Raw genomic sequence first — 27,312 nt, 5'->3', positions numbered from 1 at the left:
ATTTCCAGAAACTTTAATTTCTAGGTATTTTTCCAACATCTCTGAAATTAAGCATGGAGGAAATGAATGAACAGGAAGAAGCACATAATTAGGAAACAAAATCGTATAAAATTCAAGTTTGTTTTTGCAGCAGCTCAAGACAGAGTGCACGCACAGAGAACAACTGCTACAATAAATGGAATTCTAGCCCACATGCAAACAGAGATCTCAGAGCATCACCTGCAACACACAGCTCCTTGCATGACCAGTGCATCTGTGAAGTATAATACATGCAAGAAGGTCCCTAATTTGCAAGTCTTTTAGGCACAGAAGACCTCCTTTTTCAAACATACGACTTTCAAATATCTAAAACTTATTTTTTGTTATATTTTATTTGTTTTAAAGCTATTAAAGATCATGCTCAAGAGGGGTCAAAATCCCTGTTCCTTATAAGAAATCCCTGTTTCTTCTAAAAGACTAAGGAATCCATGTTTCTTCTAACACTCATATTCAAAGATATGTACTTACAACGTACCCTGCCACAGAAGAAACACCAAAACACAGGAGGAGGAACACCATAGTCATAGCAAGGCAAAGAAGACAATCTGGGAAGTGAACAGGGGAAAGGAGGGAGAGCTAATACAGTCAGAAGATGCATCTGAGTAAACCTTGTGTGGTATCATGGAGCTGCTCAGTCACCACACAACCAGGAATGTATCTTGGGAAGACAGACAGCCCCATTTAGCTAAAGGATCGCTTTGCCCTTAGGAAAATGTGATAAAGTCTGCCACAGTCTGACTGCCAAGGTCAAGATTGCGTGTGCAGTTACTCAGAAGCACTGTGTCTTCAGTTTGCCAACTGCAACAGAAGTTGCAAATGGCAGTTTGGGAGGGAGGCACTCATGCTGTAGAAAGCACAGAAAATGTATCATTATGTCCCTGGTTTTCTGGAGAGTACCTTGTCTGCTCAGTCAGCAGGATCCTGGCTGACAATCTGCTCTTGTTTTCTAAATCACATTTTAGAGATTATGTAAGTACTTCATTCAGACTGGCAAGATCTGATAAGATGACTCATGCTTAATAACCTGATAACATGATAACTCTGAAATCATACAGTAACATGATGTAGTTTCCATGCAATCTACACTGGTATTTTAACTGCATTACAGACGTCTTAATCTTCCACAGCATTTTTTTGCAGTTCAGAGCCTACAAATATCTAAATCAGAGTGAAGCATGTCTGGGTGCTGGAAATTCACTGTGGCTATCTGGACCGTCAAGGAAGAGTTGAATTTTACAGCTTTTTTTAAATTTTACAAACTTATTTACAACATACCAATACAATGACTAATGTGGACAGAATGTGTGCTGTGCAAGAAAGTGGTATTACTGGAAAACCATGCCTTGAGATCTGTTAATGCATTAAGAGGAACACCATTTGATTTAGGAAAGGCAATATTTTCTATATCCAGAACCAGAGTTTTGCCATAGTAGATCCATTTGATGACCAAAGGACAATGAAAAATAGCAAGATTTAAAGAGTAGCCCTCCTTCATGTTCTAAGATGGGACTTGGCTTAGCTACTTTAATGCAGACAAAACTCTTCCTGATTTTGCACAGAGCAGTAGCAAGAGCCCCCTTGTTATGAAAGGCCCTTGACCAGGCAAGTCCCAGGAGCAATAGCGGTTGGTAGCTGTCCAACATGAACCCTTTCCTTTATCCCATGAAAAGAATGAACAAACACCATTGGGGAGCAGAGATCTGGCTACCTCAACTACATTTTATCTTTTGGTTCTTTGCACATGAAAGTGATAGAGTTTTGGTTAGGACCTTATGGAATGTTCCTCAGACTCAAAAGGAATTCTATGATATGGCTCCCTCAGAAAGGAGACCAAAAGAGGTGAGGATGCCAAAAGAGGTGAAGGAACTGAATGCAAAAAATGGGATGATGCAGAGGTGTGGAGTGGGAAGTGGGTGTCCTCCAGCAGTGCCTATACAGTGGAACATGGATTTGGTGGACCAATAGCTCAGAGAGGGTGATGGGTGCATTTTGTTGTAAAGAAGGAAAAAAGTAATTTTGGGATTCTGTCCTCTCACAGAACCCCAGGTAGTTAGCAATGGATTGCCTCCCCAGGGTAATCACAGATAAGTTGATTCACACTAACTTGCATCACACATATCTATGTTTGAAACTCTATTATGGTTACTGATTATTAGTACTTCCATACTGATTTTTTTCAAGGGAGCAATATAGCCAGGACTACATTAAGAGTCCTTTTGAGACATGATGCCAAAGCTGATACTACTGAAAATTTTCTAAAAGTTCAAGATTCTCAAATAAGAATACAATGCAAAATTTACTTCTGTTAGTAATAAAAAAAATAATAGTTCTAATCAGACAGCTATATAAAAACTAAACCCTGAATCCTAAAACATTAAAAGGTGTAAAAAAACCTGCATTTGCTCATTTTACATAACATGGATTTCAAACTAATCTTATAGCAACTGAAACTTGACTTTTAAGTGTTTTTATGGAGAAGCAATTTTTTTCAGCATCTACATTTAAAAGAAGTCTTAGAAAGCAGTTGGGCGCTGCTTTCTCATACTTGCTAAAGAAGCTAAAAATATTTCCTGTTTTCAGTCTCTCCACCCTGTGAAAACTTACTAGGCTATTACTCCATCACTGTCTTAAGGGGAAGCATTGCTTTATTTTTTGAAAGATTACCTTTCCATATTAAAAGATTTGGCCACCATAGTGGAAGAATCTATCTAATTCAAGATTTTATTCTATCTATCTATCTATCTATCTATCTATCTATCTATCTATCTATCTATCCATCTAATTCAAGATTTTAGCTAATGGACAGTACTGAGGCTTCTCTTATTACTAGAATCTCACAAGCCAAATGTTTAGCCTTGATAAAGGTCAATAACAGCAGAAATCCCAGTGTAAATTCATCCACAAAGGCAGAGTAGTACTGAAGTCTTCACAAAGGCCTGCTGCAGTCACACAGGCCCTGCTAGCCATCAATCCAGGATCACCTGTATATTTCTCTTTTACAAAGTAAGTTGCTGAAGTAAACTCAGCAGGAGCTGCAGCCTTGCCCAGATAGCACCTGCAAATGCTGGGGGCCCTAGCCATGCAACAGAGCACTCAAAATCACACCACTGCTAATCACCTTCTCTGCTATCTCCTATGAGAGGACTCCTGCTCACAGTGGAGTTAAAGGTCAGCCTCTTTGACTCAGTGTTTTGATTTCTTCACTGATATTGCAAAGGAGGTAATCAAGATGACACAGGACCAGGACAGACAACCAAAACAGACCAGCAAACTGGAAGGAATGGGAGTAGGTGAGTCCATTTTCTCTGATTTTTGGTTTCCGGAGTACAAAACTTCCATGTCAACTCAAATATTATTGCATTTACTTTCTGCTTGAAATAAAGGCTATGAAGCAAGAAGAAGCAGAAGGAGAGAGAGAAAGAAAGCACATAGAAAACAATGGCATTGTATAGGCAAGGTATGAATCAAGTAATTTACCCCGTTCACCCCAGGGAGAAGGGGTTGACTTCCACCTCTGATACCAACTGTATATGGCTCCTTTTGTTCAGCAGGATGTGTTTTTAATTGAATGTCTCTTCAGAAAAAAGAAGGGCATACATTACAGAGGAAAGGCTTACAAATCCTGGCAAGGTCTGCAAGCCTGTGAGATAGGCAATGTCATGTATTCTTAAGCTAGGGAATAATTCTCCAACTATGCTCATTTGTCACTTAACACAATCTCTGAATGGTGTCTTCAAGGGAAAAAGAACCTCTCACCTCAACAAAATCACTATTTTCAACTTATGTAAGCTTATGCTGTTTGTCTGTGATTTTAGGTCTATAAGAAATAATTTAGAAATAAATAGGGATACACAGTAGGAACAAAACAAAGCCTTCATGCTAATTTTCCACCTCCAAAATTCCAGGACCTCAAATTTTACATAAAGTCAGTCATTTATGTGTAGCAAGTCCCTTCCCTCTTGTGGGTCTCAGAGATTTTTTGCTTCTATTTTGGGCTTTCTGAAATCTGTAGGAGCTCTGCTGCTGAATAAGCAGGCTTTACTCTCAATGAACCACAATTACAATTCCTGTCAATAACAAGCAGCACCAAGAATGCTTTCCTGAGAGAGGGGCTCAGAGGGTAGTAGGAAGAAAATACAATACATTTGTTTCTGGGCAAGTAATCCTGTACTTCATTCAGAAAAATGTCCTGGTTGTCTGTCACATTTACTCCACAAGGCTGCAGCTCCTTCTAAGTTGATGGTTAGTGTTCAGGATGCTTTCCTTGCCAAGTGTGGCACGCCTTCAGCTGCAGCTGTCATCACAGCAAGCTGAGCAAAGCAACAAAACCTGTTTGCTGGAGAAATGCCTTCAGCTGGCTAGGACAGCATTGGAGGGTTTCCTCACCTTTTCATGTGGAAGACTATCGCAGGATTTAGAACCTCCCAAGGGCCTGCCTCATTCACAACGTAAAATTATTCACCCATTGACAGCAGAATTGACTAGGGAACAGTTTGGGGGCTCAATCCTTAATCTGAGTGTAATGCTACAGGTACCGCTGCTTCTATTTTGGTAATCTTTTTTCCCAGCACCTACTAAACGGATCTGCGTGAGTCCTGCTCTTGCATAGTGCGGCTGAAGGGTCTCAGAGAGAGCAAAAGAGCACCAGGAGGAGCAGGTGAAAAGGGAGCAGAACAAATAGTGCAGGAAACCTGATCAATCTGAGTAAGATCTTGTATGTAAGAGCCTCTGCTATTACCTACATGCCAAAGTCTCAATTAAGCTTCCTGAGACTCTTCCTCTTTTTTTCCCCAGCTCACTGTGATTCTTTTGATAATTCCTCAGACATGCTAATTCTTTACCATGAATCCCTGACCAAGCCACCCCAGTGCTGGTGCTTCCCTGTCATGAGTTTCATTCCCCAGAAATATAGGCCTGATTTGGTTGTTCTCATTTGCAGGGTGTAGAATCATCAGAGAACGGTGCAGAAATGCACAGGACTGCTTCTTCTTGCTGAGGAAGGTTCTTCTTTCCAAGGACCATGTCTGAAAGAAAAGTGACTTTTTGACAGTACCTGAATGTATCTGCTAAGTTGCTGAGTACCTCCAGTTCCAGAGAAGTCAAAGCATTTGGCAGTGCTGTGATTCATCTTTTTTACCATGTCTTCCTTATGCATCCTATAAAGGACCTGTTCTACCATGCTCTTCACAGAAGCTCTGTAGCACTAATGTACTTTTGTAAAATATCAACACTCCAAGCTACTTACAATGGAGCAGTGTACCGCTGAAGCCAGAAAATAATTTAGGATTTTGAAAGCACCAAATGCTGCTTGTTCAATTCAGCGTTTAGCAAGTGCACCTCTGAAACTTTCTCTCAAATGACATATATCTCATTTTGTTAACAAAGATACTTCTCACTGTGGTCTGCAACAAAGACCTGAGAGACACATAGATGCTGTGGCCTAGCTTAAAAAGACTGCGTTCCTTCAGACTGACAAATGAAAGCAAGTTTTAGGACTAGCAGTTCTGCAGGCTTACACGCCATTAGATGAACTGTCCAATGACCATTATGTACCCCTGGGTTAGTGAGCAGAGAAAAGTGTGGCAGGAGCAAACATTTTCAGTAGTACTCATGTTTTTCTCCACTAGCAGCAATGGAGGTGATGTAGCAAGAATGACGATCCGTGCAAAATCCATCCTGGATTTCCAAGCACTTGGAAAACTGTGTAAATGTGATTTGTGTGAATTTGGCTCTACCTTCCACTGATGTTATAATAGGTCTGACACCGAACTTTTCCACATCTTCAAACAAAACTCATCCTTTTCATCAAGTATCTTTCAAAAGCAAAGGCAAAATGCATGTTTCCATTTTTAACATTTTTACTGTTGCACTGTTCCTCACTCCTTGAATACATGTAGGACCACTGTTGCACAGAAAGAAACAGTGTTGCAGTGCAACCAAGCTATCCACCCTCAAATTTGCTTAGAAGAGCTTAATACCCACTGAAGTGAAAACTCCACTGAACCATGTCCAAAGGTCTTATCTGTGAGGCTGGTCTTACTCAATGAATAATGTCACTGCAACCACTTCCCTTGATGGATGAATTTTGGACAGGCTACAAATATGAGCTGAGACCTACTGTATGAGGTTCAGCTAGACCAAGGGCTGAGTCCTGCACTTTGGCCACAACAACCCCATATAGTGCTGCAGGTTGGGGGCAGAGTGGCTGGAAATCTGCCCAGTGGAAGAGGATCCAAGGATGTTGGTCAACAGTGGCTGACCATGAAGCAGAATATGCCCAGGTGGCCAAGAAGGACATCCTGGCCTGTATCAGCAATTGTGTGGCCAGCAGGACCAGAGCAGTTCCTCTGTACTGGGCACTGGTGAGGCTGTGCCTCAAGTGCTGTGTTCAGTTCTGGGTCCCTCACTACTGGAAAGACGCTGAGGTGCTGGAGTGTGTCCAAAGAAGGGCAGAGGAGCTGAGAAAAGATCTGGAGCACAGGTCTGATGAGAAGCAGTTGAGGGAACTGGGGCTGTTTAACTTGGAGAAAAGGAGGCTCAGGGGAGACCTTATCTCTACATCTCTGCAACTCTGAAAGAAGGATGCAGCCAGGTGTGTTTGGTCTCTTCTTCCAGACAACTAGCTAAAAATTAAGAGGACATAGCCTCAAGGGGTTGAGGTTGGACATTAAGAATTTCTTCACAGAAAGGGGGACTAAACATTGGAATGGGCTGCCCTGAGATGTGTGGAATCACCATCCCTGGCAGTGTTTAAGAAAAGATTGGATGTGGCACTCAGTGCCACAAGTATTATACTTGAGATATCAGAGATCTTTTTCCAACTAACTGATTCTGTAACTTTGATTTCTGTTTCTTGAAAAGCCCAAATGGATGAAAATATGCCTCTACACTCACGTAATTCTTTCATCATTGTTCTGAATAAGATTTTTTACCTCAGTCACCAGTACTTAATCCCTTTAGTAATCCAGATTCTCTTGCTTTGAGTTCACATTTTGTCTACCAAAAAAAAAAAAAAGACCTCTTGCTCCATTTTTCTCAACCCAGTATCTTTTATAATTGTTAGAAATTCTTGCCTCCACTTTTAATGACTCCAACCTGTGTTTTACACAGAGCGGGGATCATCACTCAGAGAAAGCTGAGCAGGGTGCTGAGGTGACAACAGCAATACAATTTTCCAGTGGAAAAAAAAGTGGCCCCGGTTTTGCTTTTGCTACAAGTGGGTCTTCAATAACCAAGCAGGGATTCTCAGGTACACCAGTACTCAATGCAGAATCTCTGGGGTAAAGCCTGCTCTGAAAAGAGACAAAAATCATAGTGACAGGGAACTCTGCTTCCAGTCAATACCTTAATAGTTAAACAGCTCTGCTGCAGAAGTGCCAGGGTGAAAACCTGATATTCACGATGCCTCCATGGACTTTGTCAATATAAATGTCAAAGGCAACATCAGCATAAATGTGATGGTGACAACAATGTACATTTCTACATCTTGCAACCAGTGTTACAACACAAAGGAGTACTTGATAAGATGCCTGTGCCTCAGGATTAGTAAAACATAGCAGGGAGTTTTACTGTAGCCTCAGGTAAATCTTGGCTACCTCTTATATTTTATTATCTATATATGCAGCGAAGACATTTTTAAAGAAAGAACACATCTTCTGGGAAAGCATTTCTGAAAAGTATATCAACTCTAAGATTTTAAGGTCCTGAGCACTGAAAAAAAAAAAATCTCTATTTTACTGAAGTTACCAGGGAGCTTACCTATCACAGATTGGTTGTCTTGTGTTGTTCTTAAATTTGTTCCAAAATCTGCCTTCACATAATTTTTCATGATAATCTGAGAGTGAAACTGGATTTTATCAAAGAGTCAGCTTATATGTCTCAGCTTGCAGCTCAGAATCATTCTTTAGTGGAGAAATCGTATGTTTGGAAAATGTTTAAAATATATCCTTTCCTGAGTTTCCAATGAAGCGAGTGTACCCTCTCTAACTTTAGAATTAGAAGAATCAAGCCCACAAAGCCTGAAGGCAAGATGTTTTCCCTGGCTCTTCGTTTTCCTAGAAATTATATTAAGAGAAAGTCTGCACATGATTTACTGAAAAGAAAACAGAAATATTAAAACTGACTTGCACAAAAATTATGAAGACCAAACATCCCCATCTTCTTACAGGGAAACCAATGCCTTCAGTTCCAGCCCAAACAATTTAACTATTCCATGCTATTCCTCACAAGCAAGCACAAGCAACTTCTGTGGATGAAAGGCTTTACTGTGCCAGATTTTATTTGTAATTTTTATTTGTAGGATTTCTTTCATTTCAGAGCTTTTCTAAACCAGCTGAAAATTGGAATAGTGCTACTATAGCAATACTGAAAACATGCATTACTTGGCTAAAAAGTGCCAGTGAAACAACAGTATTAACCACCTATGAAAAATGGAGGTTGTTTCCCACGGAAATTAGAAAAACTGTAGAAACTCAGGATGTGTAAGCATGAAACTTCACTCCCTTTACTAGAATTGAAGGGTTTATGTTTTTACTTTTTTTAATACAGAGTTGGTTTTTGATGTTAAATGATTCTCCAATTAGTTCTCTTAATTCTCAGCAAGAAAAACATTCTGAACTGTCTTTACAGTGTGCTTTTTGAAGTATCAAAAATTACTGTTAAAATTGAGCTATTGGCATGACTCTGAGGTTCTGTTCTGCAGCTGCTTTTTTAAATCTTCTAAAAAACACCCAAGTCTCAGAGAAAAGAGTTGTTCTTGGCAAAAAATTTTGAAAAAAATACAGGAAACTTACAGAGAGCAGATTATTCCATGAACAGGCTCATATCCAACTGTGCATAAGAGATCATATGCAACTGAGTCCCTAATAAAAGTTCCTAGACCTCACTTTGACATGATGTAGAAAAAGCAGTGAAATGAAAGCTGCCCTAGAAATGAGCCAGCAAGGATTTGCATACAAATGTAAGCCAGACAAAAATATAGGGTAACATCCTCTGGCTGACAGAGGACAAAAAGAGTAGAAACGCTTCACTCAACTATGTAGCAAGTTTTCTTTTATCCCTAGAAACATATCTAGCTGTGTGCCTCTAACATAATATCACTCATCAACTGAGATTAAAATGAAAATTAAACCAAGGTTTAAACTAGATTATATTTTAAGATTACTGTTCTGAGTTCCCTGAAAGTAGGCAGAGATATATGCCCCATGATGCTTACCCACATACAGGTGAGGGGTTGGTGGCAATCCCACAGGACAAGCAGCCTGACCTACTATTCTCTTGATGAAGAAGATGGGGAATGGGGAGTGGGGAGTGGCCCACCCAGGCCACCCTGAATGCCACCAAAAAAAACTTGCAGGTCTGAGTTCAGTGGGGCTGGAGCTATGGAGGCTTCAACAGTTGTACATGAACAGCCCTTTGACATTGCCTGGCTCAGTCAACCCAGGCCTCAGTTCTTACAAACATTTATGTAATCAAAAGCACTGAATGGCATGTTCAGAGGTCTATGTAAACTAAACATCTGTAAAATCTGACCCTGAGGATCTGAAAACCTAACAAAACTCTAACTAGGCAAGTACTGGAGCTCTGGTCAAAATAATTAAATGTATGTTCTCAAGCAAGCACAGCTCTTATTAACATCAGTGCAGGATTTGACACATTTGCACAACATGTAGATTTAGGGAAGATGCATGATTAAGAAAGAGAGAGAAACTGCAGAATATTCAGCTGGCATGCAAAAGACTTTAGAAGAAGAGCTCTGCCTATTATGGAGGACTTTCGAGTCTTACAACTGTAGTTTATTTCCTCCTAGAGATTCAAAACCCAAACTGTAGCCTTTGGACAACTGAAGTTCAAAACAATGTGCTACATACATTGCTGAATGTTTGGCAAAGTAAGTGAAAACAAGACTGAATATATCACATGACCAGTAAAATGGAAGCAGGTGTGTAAGAAAAAATGCTCTTATATGGTTGGATGTATTGTTATATACTTGCATCATAAATCTTCATTAACCTGTGGGTGCCCCATTCCTGGAAGTGTTCAAGGCCAGGTGGGATGGGGCTTTGAGGAATTTGATGTGGTGAGTGGTATCCCTGTCCATGGCAGAGAGGGTTGGAACTACATCTTTGAATCCCTTCCAGCCCAAACCACTCTATGATTCTGTGACTCATTAAAGTCTGTTCTTATGATGCTTTATTAGTACTGGAGTTATTGCAAAAATAGATGAGGAAATTCCTTCCAAAATTACCCATTTTGGTTCATAGTGGTTTATTTCATTAGAGTGAAAAATGGCTCTAAATGCAAAATACATGCTAGTCTAAATAAAACCAATTACAAGCAGGATAGGAATTTATTGTAAGGTATACACCTCCGAAGCAAACCTTTAACTTTCAAGAAATGGATCCTGACAAACTTCTTAATCTTCAGAAAGATAATTTAAAAAAATCAAAAATATACATTTTTCCATGTGATCCTCCTCTCCTCTCCTCTCCTCTCCTCTCCTCTCCTCTCCTCTCCTCTCCTCTCCTCTCCTCTCCTCTCCTCTCCTCTCCTCTCCTCTCCTCTCCTCTCCTCTCCTCTCCTCTCCTCTCCTCTCCTCTCCTCTCCTCTCCTCTCCTCTCCTCTCCTCTCCTCTCCTCTCCTCTCCTCTCCTCTCCTCTCCTCTCCTCTCCTCTCCTCTCCTCTCCTCTCCAGACACTCAACCAAATATATATTAAAATCCAGTATGTTTCAAAGAAAACAGCAGGTGTTTTACTATACCAACCTGACTGTCCGGTTTTTGGTGTTTGAAGGGCCTGGGAAGGCCCGCGTTGGCCTTGGGGCAGCCCGCGTATCCAAGGACGAGAAGAGGCTTCCGTTCTTCTTTCCGTCTCTGTGTTTATTAATTGTTTATCTAAAAGATTTTCTTTTGGCCCGACAGAGGTCTGCTCAGCAGCTAGACATGAGCACACTCCCCTGCCCTCCGGGCAGTCACCTATCTTTATACCCAAAGTTACGTGTACAATATTTATCATTTTTCCCCAATACTTTTCACTCTTATTGCCTGGTGCACCTTTAGTAATGACCAATCCCAAAGTGCCACCATCACCACAGAAGATGGAGGAGAAGAAGAAGAAGAAGAAGGACAGGACACGCCCCAATTCCTCCATCTTACTTCTCTAAACCCCCCTGTACAGAAATCCTAAACCCTGTGTCTCACCCTCTAATTAACTAATCCCTTCACCATTCACCCCGGTGAAATCCTCCTATCCTCATATAGGTGTCGTCTCCTGTGTAGGATCAAAGTCCAGCCACCAGACACTTCTGGCAACATTCCAGGACTCCCGAGCCCCCCAAGGGTGGTCTCGGTGACTCGGCACCTCAGTCCTGAGGTGCTGAGATCCCACACCTGACCATGTTTCTAACTAATTCATTCTTGGGGCTTCATTTAGTGCAGTCTTTGACTGGAATTAGTAGAAAATATACAGTCTTTCCACATTAAAAAAAAAAAAAAAAAAAAAACAAAAAAACCCAACACACCTCTATCCTGCAAATACAAGCTGAAATGTCATACTGTATAGGCATTCCAAGGACATTGATATCAATATCTAACTTTTAACTCCCTCTAGATGTGAATAACCTATAATTAATGCCAAACACTGAAAACCAAACAAGAATAACAAAGGATTACACTAAGGGAAACACAAAGCTTTCTAACATACTAATTCTTAATCTAATCTTTGAAAACATTTTCTACGAGGACATGCACAGATTTGATACTCTGTCATGGAGTACATTTTCATTTAAAACCAGTCAGATCTCTTACACAGACATCTGGACATTTCTTGTTTGAAGAAATAAAACAGAATCTAGAACAGGTATTTTAGAATTATAGTGAGGAATGACACAGGGTCTTATTTAGAAATTAGAACTCAAAATAAAAAAGAAAAATGGTGAAAAAGAACACGCTGACATTTATACAGGATGTAAGTGTACTTAACTGCCCTGACCAATTTTTTTTAAATTTCTGCTGACATTTTTCCAATTGGATTTCACTGGCAGTGCACTTAGACAGTTTCATCTCCTCTCAGAAAAACTTGTTTCAGTCAAAACTCTTGATTATTTACTAGTACATTGAGTCCAAAACAGAAAAATCTGTACTGTGAATTCTTGTATTGATGCTTCACACCATTGTTGAGGTGTCTGAAAACAGAGTGGTTCCTTCCAGTTGCAAAGTGTTACCGTTGAGATACAGCTTGGGGGGAAGCAGTGAAAATTACTGACACCAAACTCAGCAGTGGTGATACTGTCACATCACTCTAGATAGCAGAACTTCTGAATTTGCCAAGGCAAGACATCCTCTAACCCTCCTGCAAACTGCCAATACTGGAGCAACCTCAGAAAGAAGTCAGAGGGACAATTACCCCTTGTCTTACACTATATCTGGGTCTGGAGCTGAGTTTCACCTTGCTTTGCACTGACAGTATTTCACCTTTACCTGCAGACATCTCAGCAGTCACTGTGGTACATACAAGGCAGGAGAAAACAGAATCCTCCAGATCTGAATGCAGTTCCTCTCATAAGTTCACACACACTTCCACCTGCCCAATTGCAAGTAAAAGGTACATGCTGGCACCAAAAAGAAAAACAGAAGTGCTGACTGAGTATTACCACTGAAAAATGTCCCTGCTGTGTTTAACTTCCTGACCCTTCTGATGCTGTCAGTGCAGTCTAAGGTGTCAATAGCATTTGTATGAGACTGCACTGAAGGGTCAGAGTAAGCTGGCATCTCCAGACACAGTCCCATGATGTGTACCAAAAGCCAAAGGTAATGTTGTGAACCAACTTTTAGCAAAGCAGCCTCCTGTGTGGATACATTGCTGGTGTGCCAAATGGAAGGGTGTATTTCACTTACTGTCCCGGGAGGCTCAACATGCCACGGTCCCGGCTAGACAGAAGGTTGGGCACAATTTCTGACCCATGATTTTCTGCAGCAACAGAAAAAGAAATTCTGCCACACACAAGAGGTGAACACACTTAAGCCTTGTAGGACAGACAAACATGTTGCTTCTTGGGTCATCTACACTATGGACAAGATGATCTTTCTACGATTGCCTTTTAAAATGTAACCATTTCATTAGAGCAGAAATGCAAGTACTAAAATGTTGCCTCTGATGAAGCATGAAATGCTGGCACTTCTGTAACTGGTCCTCTTTGTAGCCATGTAACTATCCATGTCCACAGAAAAAAATGGCACAGAAAGCACCCAAAAGATTTACAAGACACAAGACATCTGAGAAGTCTGAGCAATGCAAATTACATTTGCAAAGGGCAAGCTCCACAGTTTTGTAAGGCCCAGCTGCAGCATGAGACCAAACTGAACAGGTCTATTCCCCTTTTAAATGTCTTTTATGAAACTGCTTTTAGACCAATTAAAAACATGAAGTAGGTCCTTCAGTTTGGCCCTCAGAGATGGAAGTGTGTCCACCTGTGTTAAAACCAGGTTTCATTTCAAGCTGCACCATAGCACACTACAGAGGAGTCTATTCCTATGGTTCTATGGTTGCTAAAGCAAGCAGAATGCTCAGGGACACTAAGAGAAATTTAGCCTACTTGCTGTCTGCCAGACTGGAACAATTAGACTTAGGAATACTTCTAAAAGAGATACAAACAAAAATAAAGCCTCTCACAGCATTTTAAAAGGCCTGTGTTTAGAATAGCTGTGCAATACAGGGGTAAATCTGCCAAAGACAAAGAGGGAAGAAATTGAAATCTCTTGGCTGTACAGTTTTGGAAGATGATAGATAGGGGAAAGGCAGTCAAAAGATGTCTCTCTCTGCAGCACAGCTGTGCAAGTTAAACATTTCATAGCTAAGAGCACTGTATTTGGTAACTAGCCATTAATTATTTTTTTTTTTAACATAAAGTTTCTGGTTGTTCTCATCCAGAGTCCAGTACAGACTAGGCAAGATGGACAGTATGGGCAAGGGGAAGGAGAGCAGCCTCTGGGACAAATACAACATTTGGCAGGCAGGATTGGTTCTGAGCCAGTAACTAGAAACGATACTTGAGCCAACCATGTGAAGGTACAAGATATGCAGAAGAAACCCACTCTGGCATTGCTCTCCAGTGCAGATCACTGGGGCCAGTGGCAACAGGTGAGAGCACTGGAAGATACCTTGCCACAAAGCAGATGGTGCTTGGTGACTCTGACCTGCTCACCTGGGTGGCTGCAAATGCTTACCACTCAAACATGCTGCAAATGTGAACCACAGCCAACACTGGGCAGCACCCAATGATGGGGCTATATTTATTAGCTTCATGCTTTACAAACAACCAGTTCACTTCCTTTACTTATGGAATATTTGTGAAGCCAGTAATGCACAAAGTCTATGGCATCAGCAGTTAACATTAGGAAAAGGCTGATTTAAGAAATGAATGTAAGCAAAAGGCTACCAAAATCCCCAAAACACAGATATATATTTAAATGAATGTCCATAAAGAAGACAAGTGGTGATGTCTAAACCACTGCACTTAGCTTCTCAGCGAAACAGAGCAGTGCTGTCACCTGCCTCTGCTTTGACAAGTGCTTCCACAGAAAGTTAAAGACTAACTGTAAAAACTTCTATTAAGAAATACACTCTTAACCCAGATGTTTAAATCAAATACTCACTGCCAGTTTCAGCAAAGGTCACATGCACCTGTAACTTTCTTAATTCTTCCTTATATAATTTGACTGCCATGATTTGCAGCCAACACTTGTAGTAGTTTTACCATTCGGCATAAAAGCATGCAGAAATATATGAGCCATCTAGATCCATCCAGAGGGACTGTAGAAGGTAATCTGAAGGTTTCCAGCATGGTTCAACTTCTTCAGCTTCCTTCAGCCCCTGCACATGCTGCTGCCATGCATGTCACTGCCAAGTGGCATTCCCAATGGACAGTCATATGCCAGATTCTGAGTGATGCACAGTGAGGGCACTCACTTCATCTTCCTTGTACCTTCCCATTAATGGCACACTAAATTCCTTTGCCACTAAGGTTAATGAACAACATGCAACTAACTAATGTGATAGTTTGCAGTTTTGAAAGCAGAGGGGATTTTGGTCAGGCACAAGAGCTAGAGCAGCATGTGTTCTCCTTACTGTGCAGCATAGAGGGAGAGTTGGGAGCTGTCTTGGTGAGCCTGGCATGCATATATGCCTGAAAAATTAAATTCACAATCCTTTTAAACCATTCCAAACGACCCTCACAACAGAAAAATCAAGATTACCATTTATGGCAGTTTCTAGAAAACATACTCTGTTAACTGTGAAATTCAAGCTGGCAACCAGACAGGCCAAGAGTTTTATTTACAGCAGCAGTTCCTGAAAAACTGTTCTCTCCAGCAGTCTCAGACTTCCCACTCACAGCCCACTCAATCCCCAGCATGCACATCAGCAACTTTTATGAACACAAAACACGAAAAACCAGGACTTTGTCAGAACAAATACTGTCTTGCTACAATTGTCCATCCAGTAACTCTGTACTCCTCTAGCATAACAAACAAATGCATCCCATAAGAAAGAGCAAAATAGCTTTCTGCCAGGAAAATGCAGACATGTTGCTTTGTATGGACAAACCCGGTGGCTTGCATGTTGAGAGTGCAGTAGAGTGCACAAGGTTCACAAGCACTACACACATCAAGCTGTATTTCGTGGCGAGCATCAGGAAGCACCAGGTAGCCCTTGCATTGCCCATTTTTAATTTTTGCTGTTTAGCTGTAGCCCCTTTCTCCTAAAGATATCACTAAGACACCAGCCTCAAAAAGACACTGTTGAATACTGGTCTCTCCTCTCACCAGGAAGATACTACTGCTTTAACCCTGTCTGCAGGGAAGGGGTTTTTGTGTCTCATTTCCACCACACAAGTAGCTGCATGAACAGTGACCAGAATCAAGACAGACTACTGCAAACAGCACCATTCCAGAGGGAACTGTAGTATTCTGTCCAGAGAATCTGATTCAAAATTTGGTTTCCTCTTGAGAGATTTATACCAAAATACAGCAAGCTCCTTCAGGAAGCACCAGTCCTGAGCCACTGGCTTTTGAGGAAAACTCAGTTTTAAAGTTCCACCTAATCCTCTCACCTGGACACCATTCTGTCATGTAATCACCTGATTATCTGGTGCACTGGATAGTTTCTTCTGATCAAATTAGATTATCTCTAACTTGAGGGGCTGGGAACTTCTTCATATTTTTTGAGTTGTTTTCATCCTTCTCTCATTCTTTTTCTGAGTATATTACTCACACTTATTCTTCAGAGTTCTCAAGCAAAGTAGATTTTCAAAACTTTAGGCATTTTTTCCTTCCACAGCATATTCAGATAATGAACTACCCCAAAACTTGAGCCAGCAGTGCCCTGGCAGCCAGGAGTGCCCCCATGTCCTGGGGGGCATCAGGCACAGCATCACAGCCAGGCAAGGGAGGGGATTGTCCTGCTCTGCTCTGCTCTGCTCTGCTCTGCTCTGCTCTGCTCTGGGGCAGCCTCACCTCCAGTGCTGGGGGCAGTTCTGGGTGCCACAACACAAAAAAGACACAAAGGTAATATACAGCATCCAAAGAAGGGCCATGAGGATGGTGAAGGGTTTGGAGGTAAAGCCATATGAGGAATGGCTGAGGTTACTTAGTCTGCTCAGCCTGGAGGAGACTGAGGGGAGACCCCATTGCACTTAAAACTACCTCAGGAGAGGAAGCAGAGGGGCAAGTACTGTTTTCTTCCATGTGGTGACCAGTGACAGGACTCAAATTAAAAACATGAAGCTGAGTTAGGGGAAGTTTAGGCTGGATATTAGAAAAAAGGTTTTTCACCCAGAGGGTGGTTGGAAGAGGTTCCCCAGGGAAGTAGCCACAGCACCAAGCCTGACAGAGCTCAAGAAGTGTTTGAACAATGCTCTCAGGCACATGCTGTGACTCTTGGGATGCCTTGCAGAGGGCCAGGATTTGGGCTCAATTATCCTTGAGGGTCCTTTCCAGTCTACATATTCTGATTCTGTCACTCTGTTAAAACTGTCTTCCAGCAGTTGCCTGCCCTCAGAACACAGAAACACTAGTTTCTTACAGCAACTGGTCAAACTGCTGCTTTTCACTGTCTTGAAATGAAATACTGGGACCATTCCACATTACAGTCAAATACTAAATGCAAACCTTGCTTTTTAATGCCAGAACTACAGCCTTAGCAGAGAAAGCAAATTATCCAGAAAAACACAAGCAAAGCAGTGGTTTACAAAATAAAAGCTTTTCTCAGGCAACTCCTATACAGAAAGCCCAGACAGAACCTCTCTGCTCTTCTGATACCAGGCAGATTGTGAGTATCAGGTGTCTGCTCTACACTTCTATCAGATACAATAAATAATACACAACTAATGCAGAATATCAGTTTCATTCTGTTCCTTCTTACTGCATGCATTACCTTATCTCTAGCTGAATGCAAAACATCTGCCCAAACCCATCACTGGAGACTGAATTAAATTTCCTTGGCAGTAATATTATTATATATGCAGCATGTATACCTAGTGCTGCCTTTTCTATTTTCTATCTTAAGCATCTTGGAAATGTAAAAGCAATTCAATTTGTAGCCTACTCAAATACTTTCTACCAAATAATCTAATGGATCAAACCATGTGAAAAACGGTAATGTCTCTTTCTTTTGTCAGTCCTCTGACAGAAACCAGGAAAAAAAATACATCCCACACAACAAAACCAAGGCATTGTTTCTCAAATAGTGTGTCACATTAGCAGAAATTTTACTTTGACATCCTCCTGAATTCTCAGTTCCTTGTAGTATAATTATACATTCAGCGAAAGTGATACACTTCTATTATTTTTGAGAAAGTATCTTGTACAAGCAAAGTATAATTAAAAGTAGTGTAGCATTTAACACAAATGAAACCAGAAAGGATCACACTTGAACAACAGTCACAAGAGAAAACCAATGATGGCTGTGAGAGTCTTTCAATGTAGTCATTAAGTAGAGATAAAAGGTGAATCAAGCAGATGAAAATTACTTATTTAACTTAATTTACTTGACATTCAATAAACCTTCAACAATATACCTCATACCTTGGGGAGAAGGCATTAATTCTCACAAAAGCATTATGCAACAGGAACAGTGGACCTTCCTGATGCATGAGCAGGACCTTACTGCCAGAGGGCTCTGCATATGTCATGGAGCCTGTGCTGGATTTGGGTCAGGTAGAGTTGATTTTTTTCACAGGCTGGTAAGGAGCTGTCTTCTGGATCTGTGCTGAACACCAGGTTGATAATATAGTTTTGTTATTGTGAAGTACTGAGTCCTTGAACTCCAGGCCCTGAGCCAAAACTGACCTCTAGATGAACCCTGCAACCAAATGTTACATGATATTTGTATCCGTTCATCAGCAAAATATGCATGATCATTAGCATTATGATATTTGTATCCCCTCATTAGCAGAATATGTAGTGCGATAAGAATGAATTTATCATTTTGTGCTTAGAGGCCAGACAAGGCCATGAAATCAGACATCTGGCCTCGTTTGGAGGTATATGGTAAAAGCCAGCTCCCTTGGTTCCTCCTTGAGCCCTGGCCAGGCTTTGGGTAGAACCCAGAAGGAAGATGAAACCTTATGTTTCCACACTAGAAGGTACATAAGATTGTTTATTCCACAATATAAAAGCCAGTCCCTCTCACAGCAAAGATGGAAACCTCATGTACAAATGGACACACCATGTAGGACTTCACAGTTACCAGGAGTGGCCCTCCAGTCCTTCACCGTGACCAGGGCTCCCCAGCTGATGTGTGGATCTGGATGTTGGTAAAGTATTAGTGATGTATCTTTCTTAATCACAGTAGGCAATCTTTTGTAGTAATGATTAAGCGTGTTGCTTAGCTTATCCTTTTGTAATCCTTTGCTGTGTTGAACTATAGTAAATTACACTTCTTCCTTAAAGTTGGTGTATGTGTCTGTTGTACTGACCGTGACCATTGGCAAAATGTATTGCTCAGCAGGGCTTACACAGAGCCAAGGCCTTTTCTGCTGTTTGTACTTCCACACTGGTGAGAAGTTGGGAGTGCATGAGAGGCTGGGAGGAGACAGAGCTGGGACAGGTGACCCAAACCGACCAAAGGGATTTCCAGACCATGTGACATCATGCCCAGTACATAAAGGTGGAGGGAAGAAGGAGAAAGAGAGGAATATTTGGAGTGATGACGGTTTTTTTCCCAAATAGGCGTTACAAATGAAGAGGCCCTGCTCTCTTGGAGATGTCTGAACACCTGCCTGCCTGTGGAAAGTAATGAAATAATTCATTGTTTTGTTTTCCTTGTGTGCATGGCTTTTGTTTTCCCTACTAAACTGCCTTTATTTCAGCTCCAGTTTTCCAGCTTCTACATTTCTGATTCTCTCCCCAGTCCTGCTGGTGGGGGAATGAGCAAGTGGCTGTGTGAGGGTTGGCTTCTGGCTGGGGTGAAATCATGACAAGGCCCTGGGTCCAACCCTCTCAGTTGCTGGTTGGCTGTGAGGAGGCTTTTACCCCAGCCAGTACTGCAGGCCTCTGCTCAACCCACTTTTGAAAACAAACACTTTTCCTAGGATACCTGTCCTGTACAAAAAGTGCAAGACTACAGGAAACTCATTGCACCTACAAACTGCAGTGTTTAAATCTGACAACCCACAAAAACCCCAGATAAATGTTAGGCTCCTCCACACAAAACCCCTGGTCCTTCTGCACAGACATGATATTCCCACCTATTACCCCCCACCCCCTATTAAGGCTGCCCTACCAAAGACTGCCCTAACTATATAAAAAGATTTGTGTGGTACCATCAAGGCAACCCTGTATGTCCCAAAAGCCTTCCTACTGACTTGCCAAGCCAGTCCCCAAACCTTGATAATTCCACGTGTGGGGGCCAGGGCAGTGTTTCCTTTAAGCAAAGAGACTCACAGAAGTCTCAAGAGTCACATGCAGATGCTCCTCTCTGTTACTGGGAAGCCCCTTCTGAAGAGTGATGGGTACACTGGTCACCCTGATTTTTTCTGAAGACCTACAGTCTCCAGAAAGTAAACAAACAAAAAACACACAAACAAACCCCAGCTCAAGTGAGAAAATAAAAATACTAGCAACTCCCTTGGAACACATTAATGAAGATCACTGCCCAATGGCCATTGGTTGTGGAATAAAGGGCATTTGATGAAAAGGACAGACATAACCTAATATTACAAATTTACCCCAGCTATGCTGGAAGGAACAAGCAAATTTATCTTCCAACAGAGCACAATGTAATCAAGTAGTGAAATTCACAGGTGGAGGTAGACATGGAAAGAGACCAAACAGCTGATTTCTACATGTGCTCACTCAGACTTTTTGCTTTTCCATTGTACTGGCACAGTGGTAGTGCATCAACAGTAATGAAGTAAAACAGAGAGCAATTGTCTTTGCTCTCACCTTGTTGAAAGGTATATTCCTCATGCCCCATGTGGATTTCACAGCTACAGACAGGGCACCGACATCAGGGCAGAGCCACAAGGGGAACTGCTGCAATAAGGCAAATCAAAGCCTTCCACTGAAGGAGCAACTTCTCCACAGGGAAAAAAAAATTGATCCCACAGGACCAGTCCTGAGACTTTAAAATGCACACATACATGATGGATTTATACCTTTTTCTTTCATAATGCCTGCTGAAGTGGTTCCAGGTTTATACCTCCCCCATCTTTACAATCTTTACAGTATTATCCCATGTAAATACTCCTGCACGAGTTAAATGGTGTGTAAACTAAGCTAATCAAACACAGCCAAACTGTTTAATCAGTATTTAGGAGGTCAGCAGAGGTGACACAGTTTTAAAAATGCCTGATGGGAAAGAGGTCACTTAGCTTTACAGAGTTAACTATCCAACAGGAAAGCACTGAATGTTAACACAAACAAAAATGCAATGGTTAATCATGCATATCTTTGATATGTGGATCTGAGCTGCTATTTTTCTTTAACTCCTGGCTGGACCAAAACAAATTTTGGCCATCTCTATGAGACTGCAATATGCATACAGCAAACACAGCATGTTAAAGCAGTTGCAGCACATTGAAGGGAGCTCAATTTAAGCGCAGAATGTTGCTTGCAAATAAGAAGCTGGGTGAATAACCAACCTCCATATAAACTACCTTCTGCTGTATTTCAGTAATGCTGCACTATATCGTGGAGCTGTTGCAAAACATGACTTATTTGCAATGCTCAGTATAATGTATTCTCTTGTGGAAAAAAAACAAATGGTAAATCCAAATTTATATTTTTTTTTCTCCTAGCAGGCCACCTTTTTTAATTCTATACATATGAATGCCTTGCTAAGAAAGGCTTCTGTACACTGCTATATTGAAATTAGTCTCATTATTTCCAAATAGATTATTGAACCAGAGGACAAAAGCTAACTGAAGGGTAGATTATTCAAGGAAAAAACAAAACAAAACACCAACAGGGAAAAAATGCTTAGAACGTAATTATCTAGTAAAACTTGCAAGCATTAATTGGCTAGTGATTCTGTATCTGACAGGTTAACTCACCTGTATTTTGCTGTATAGTACCATAATGTCTAATATCTTACAGGAATAAGCCCTTAGACTATTTATGGTGAGACAAAGGGAAAAAAATCTACCTTCTGTGTGTTTATGCATAATGCATTTATAATTTTCTGGCCTTCTTCACTCACGCTCACAACAAGTAACTTCTGTTCCTCAAATCAACACAAATTTGTGAAAACAAAATATCTGACCCAGGTCTGCCCAGCCAAAAAATCTTTGTCACCAGTATTTCAATCAAATCACACTGCCTGTTAAGCAAACACTTGGCACTGTGCCTGATATTTAGATTGGTGACAAACACCAGGTCTGACAAAATGGGTGGAATACTAAATTGCTTGTTTAATTCATAATATTGAGTTCAGAGAAAATTTGTCATTTATGGGGTTCTTAGCTGTACGCTGCTATGAAGCAAAGCTGTGTGCAGAAAATGGAATTTAATTGAAAGAGGTTGTGGACACAAGTCATTTGCATGAGTTCTTTTACATATCTTGGTTTGGAGACATTAATTTTAATCTTGTAAAGAGAATCTACATTGAAATGCGACTTGAAATCTAGAAAATATCCACCTGACAGTGGATAGTTAATAATAAATCATTATAAACACAAAACAAAATACTTCTTTTTACCTTTTTTTTTTTTCTACAATAGTTGTAGTAATAGTACCTTTGGAAATCAGAACTGGAAATGTTCAACTTGAGTGGTTTGAAATTAAGTCATCAGCACTCATCAAGTCTGGTAAAATTGCTAGGATACACATATCAGGCAGAGACTGTGCCAACACCTTTACGGAACAGTTTCAATTGCAACTGGTTACACAATAAATGTTTGCCTCCTGGGTTTAAAAAAATTAATGCTGGCACTGTAAGACCTCAGTTTTTAAAAGCACACCCTTGTTTTTTATAGTTACAGGTCAGAAAGTTAAAAAAAAAAGAAATTAGACATCATTCTTCCCCCTAACAGAGCTAAAAAAAGACAGTATGAAATTTAAATTTTGAAAAGAAAATACTCACTTTCCTCATTAAACATGAAAAAAGAGAGAGTCTATAAAAAGCTTTCAGTTGCAACAAAATCTGAGCAAATATTTAATCTCAGAGTGTAGACTGGCATGACCTAGTATGACTGTAGACTGCCATAGGGGAGTCCGCAGTCCACATGATAGAAAACAGAAAACATTCCACTGCATGAGTAGCTGGGCATCTTCTGTACAAAGCTGGCTCAACAGCAAGGATCAAAATCTCACAGATTTAAAAAAAAAAAAAAAAAGTGTCAGCTTCTACATTTTGAGACGGTTCATTAATTTTTTTTCCATCCTGCAATATTTTGCAAATTCCAAGCTATGACATTTGGAGTGCTATCAGCTAAAATATGCTGGCTCCTTATGGTGTGTTGCAGCAGACTTTGCAAACTATCACAGGGCGATGAGGGTTTTCTCTACAGCTTTAGGAGAACACTTGTAACATAAATACACCCTCTCCCCTCTGTACTTAGACTGCAAAGATACCAGCAGTATAGAAATTACAGTCTGTGACTTCAGGTTTAAGGAGAGGAGACAAACAGAAAAGTTATACTGCAACACCAAGCGCATACCAAAAGCTAATATTTTCCTAATTTTGGGAAAAGATTAGCTCTCTCATTCTAGAAACCTGCTATGCACAACTGCACAGAAGTACCTGCTGTAGCCCAGGAAAAGTATAAATACCATGCTAGTGTGTGGTTCAACAAAACAGAGGAGAGGTTTCTCACTGTTATGCACCAGCATATCAGATATCAGCACTGTGACAAGGACAAAGCTGAAGATATGCCAATTGAAAAGTGCTCTCATTTTACCACAGTGCTTTCCTCTTTATGCCTCTGATATCCCTCTGCACACCTATTCCCATATCACACTGGCTAATGAGCTAGCTTTGATGCCTAGCCCTGAACCTCCCTCCTACCAAAAATTGTCCCATGTCCCATCCCCATCGGCCATCTTGCCCCATTGGCAAGGAGCGAAGTTACCTGCTTCCCTTTGCACAGCAATTTTTGTTAAAAATACCACATTTTACACCTCACATCCTGTCATCTCCAGCCCAGATCTCCACCCTGTTGAGATGATTTTGAAACTTGATTCTGTGCTCCCATACCTTTGTGTCTCTTTCTGGCCTCATGCTCTGCACAAATGCAATACAGAGAAAAGTGTGTTACTTCTTACATAGTATCGTTCAGGAAAATACTGGATAGGGCAGATTCCAGAAGAACCACAGCTCACTCATCCCATAAGTCAGACACCTGCTGTGCAAGACCTCTCTTTTCTCTCTCATCTGACGATGGAATGTCATGTACATTCTGTCACATACATGTTTAACAGCAACAATAAAAGTAAAAATAAAAGTAAAAGTAAAAATAAAAATAAAAATAAAAATAGATATATTAATGATAAAGTGTATATACTATGCTAATAGACAATATTACATTTAATGATACATAATATAGAAGAGAATTTCAAAATAAAATTATATTACTTATACGTATTATTGAACTTACATATGTATATGTATTTATAAATAAGCATAATTTTATATTTGTATACTATTACTATTAATATATGACACACCTTTGCATATTAATAAAATATAATAGCAGCTATTTTGGGTCACTCCTGAAGAACCTATTAAGTGTGGTTTGTAAACCACAGTTCTCGACCATGTGGAAATTTATACCTGCAAAATAAATGTCTGGGTTCAGCGGAGCCATACTACAAAATCTGTTTTTTTTTAATTGGAGACAGGGAAGGGTGAGATAACAACTTCAAGCAGCAGGGTAGCAGTCAAGCTCTGGTCTTTCCTGGGCAGCTGTTATCTTGGCACTGCTCAAACCTATCTTGGCTTACAGCTAAGAAGGTTTACTGCCCTGCTCTCCCTGCCCACTCACTGGGTATCCCTTACGACTGCCCAACACAAAGGGGTAGAAAAGTGACCCAGATTCGAAAATACCTCTGGCTAGAGCGGCATTAAAACAACACTGTGGTCCTTTAATAAGTAACAAATTTATTTGAAGGAGGACTTACAAATGGTTACTGACATGAAGGGACAACGTTAGCAAATGGCTGTATTCGTAAATTTTGCAATGTATGAGAAAGAGGAAGAAAGAGATGGGGGGAGAGGGGAAGAGAAAGAAGAAGGAAAGAGGCAGAAAGAGAGTGAGAGAGATCACTGCTGCTGGATGCAGCCAACGGGAGCCTTTGATGTCCTGAAGTCCCTCACAGTGCAGCTCGCTGTCCTTTTTCACGTTGGTTGCTTCTGGCAAACTCCCCTCCATGCTTAAACAGGGCTGGGGGTGGCAGCCAATTTATATGCAAATGAAGAGTGTCGGGAGGAACAAAGACATTACAGACTCTGGGTCTAGCATAAGGGCAGAACAGGACCGTGGTCTCTTTAGCATCACTCTAATCTGGTTGATTGCAGCAATAAGGACCTTCCAAATCCTCAGGCACACCATCCACACATCTCATGGCGTGTCTCATGGTGTGGCTCCAGTTGCTCCACTTAATTTCACTTTATTTCATTTGAAACCTCTAACCTACTAGATCATCAGTGGTTTTGCTTTTCTCCAGCCTTAACCCTGTCTATGAGAATAGACAGTGAAATTTGAAATGACTAAAACCAGCTGCTGTCAACTTTAAATATATTTTGAAAAAAAAAAAGCTGTAGAAAATAATTGTATCTTGGAGACCTTTCTTGCCTATTTCTTTCTTGGAGATGCAGCTGTTCTTAGGTCAAGGGATAGAACAATCAAGCTTTCAAAGCACAACACTGGTGATGCAAGAAAGCTTCCACTGGACTAGATGAGAGGTAAAGTCTGGTGTACATTTGTATATTTGATCACTGCTATATGGCTATGTTCCTGTTTTCAAAAAATATTAGAGTGGTTTTTTTTCTTTTTGAATACCTGATCGTCTACACTGATCAAAGACACTCGCTTTACTGAAGATCACAGAGGAAAGCAATAGGGAAGACCATACAAAAAAAAAAAAAAGACAAAATAAGTGGAAGAAATAAACAAAGCTGAAGAGAAAATGGGACAGGAATCTCTTTCCTCCCCTTACCTCTTCCAGTTATCTTGGGTACTGTTTGTAAAACAGATATGTAAAATATTTAAGGTATGATGACTGCTTTTAGAAAAATAATTGCCTTGAACAATAGAAATAAAAACTTGCAGAAGGTCACAGTATTCACTCAGTGAATACCAATAACCTAACCCTGTGATTCTGCACTTAGAGGAAAATTTTTGTTCCTGCAACTTTTCATTGAACTAAAATCCTAAGATGTCTAAATGTCCAACAGAACTCATGATGTCTCTCAGCTAACATCAGTCAAGTGAACAAAAATTTGAGATCCTGCCTGTTGCTAAACAAAAATAAGAAAAGGGAATGAAATGTGAAAGAATTCTTCAGCAATACAAGGACCATGATAAAAACTTACTGTGCAGAAAATGTGGAAAATACCTGTAATTGAGAATAGCCCCTACATCATGCAGAGTAATTTCTTAGAACACAGTCAGGCAAAGCAGAGGCTCTACAAAGATCAAACTAAACCCAGGATCTGAGATAGGTACTTTTCACTGTACAATTCTCAGAAGAAAACACATCCTAATTGTGTAAGTATGACTGCGGCTAAACTACAACACATTCTCACCACGCTGAAGGCACTTACTATTTTGTTTCCTTTTTGAATGCTTAAGTTTGGACAGTCATATGACCAAGATCTTTTATTTACTTCAGGAAAAACACAGATGGTCAGTGGCCAGCCAGGAGTGTCATTAGGGAATCTGTGAGGTCTGCTCGTTACTACAGACACAAGAGAGGACTGACACCCTGTAATTTCTGTCTTGCAAGAGCATTCACTGACTAGTAAATAAAGTTCATAAATCAACAAATCAGAACCAAGGTCAAGTAAATGAAGATGAAGCAGCTGGGCTCCATTGGTTCTCTTCATTATTTAGAGTAAGGTATATATCTTTTAAGTTCCTTTAACTTATTATGCAAATCCATGGTGGAAACATTTGATACAAACTAACACTCATTTTTAAATATTTTTCACAGAAAGGGACTAGAAAAGGCAACAAAAATTTGCTCTACTTTTAAGTCACTAACCTTAATCTCACCCTGTTTTACTTTGCAAAAAAGGTGTGCGGCAATAACCTTTGGAAGCAGAGCCAACGTTCAGCCAGTTACACTTGAATTACCAGATGTACAACAATCCTCAAGAGAACCAATTGCCACACACATTTCTGCGAAAGTGCCTTACAAACAGCAGTTAATTTTCACACCACCTCTGTGAGCCCTGCCCGGATGGGTTATCACTCCCAGAGCACAGATGTGGAAACACAGTGGCACCGTGGAGATGAGTGCCAAGGCTGGGATTACACTTAAAACCTTCAGAGCTCTTCTGTCTGCATTTTGACTAACAAGGAAGGAAGGCAGAAAGGCATAAGGTTGGGAGACTGGAAATACCAAAGGATGTCATTGCTGAAACTCCAAGTGTCCGTGGAGCTGCAGTGAGTGGACCCATGGACAGCCAAGTCAAACTGGCATGAGGGTGAGGCTCAGTGGCCTCTTAAGGCAGGTGCAGCTGGTGACTGCCAGGTGTGAACAGCTAAGGCAGTAAACTGCTGCTGCTCTAGGAACTTGCAACTATAAATCCATTATCACTGTGTAAATGAAACAGAATT

At 40.7% G+C, this 27,312-nt stretch overlaps 1 protein-coding gene across 5 annotated transcripts in view; it reads right to left on the bottom strand.

Moving 5' to 3' along the window:
• Nucleotides 1-27,312, bottom strand: part of KIAA1958 (KIAA1958 ortholog) — a 79,218-nt gene that overhangs the window by 33,366 nt on the left and 18,540 nt on the right. The window contains exon 1 of one of the 5 annotated variants that reach the window (XM_074532196.1): nucleotides 10,802-11,181. The exons of the other annotated variants lie outside the window; for them this stretch is intronic. The gene's annotated coding sequence lies outside the window, so the exon portion shown is untranslated. Of the gene's footprint in view, nucleotides 1-10,801; nucleotides 11,182-27,312 lie in introns of those variants that run through there. 5 annotated transcript variants of the gene reach the window in all.

The sequence above is a fragment of the Zonotrichia albicollis genome, chromosome Z, assembly GCF_047830755.1.
Source record: "Zonotrichia albicollis isolate bZonAlb1 chromosome Z, bZonAlb1.hap1, whole genome shotgun sequence".
NCBI classification, from domain to species: domain Eukaryota; kingdom Metazoa; phylum Chordata; class Aves; order Passeriformes; family Passerellidae; genus Zonotrichia; species Zonotrichia albicollis.
This window is presented reverse-complemented; position numbering and strand designations above follow the sequence as displayed.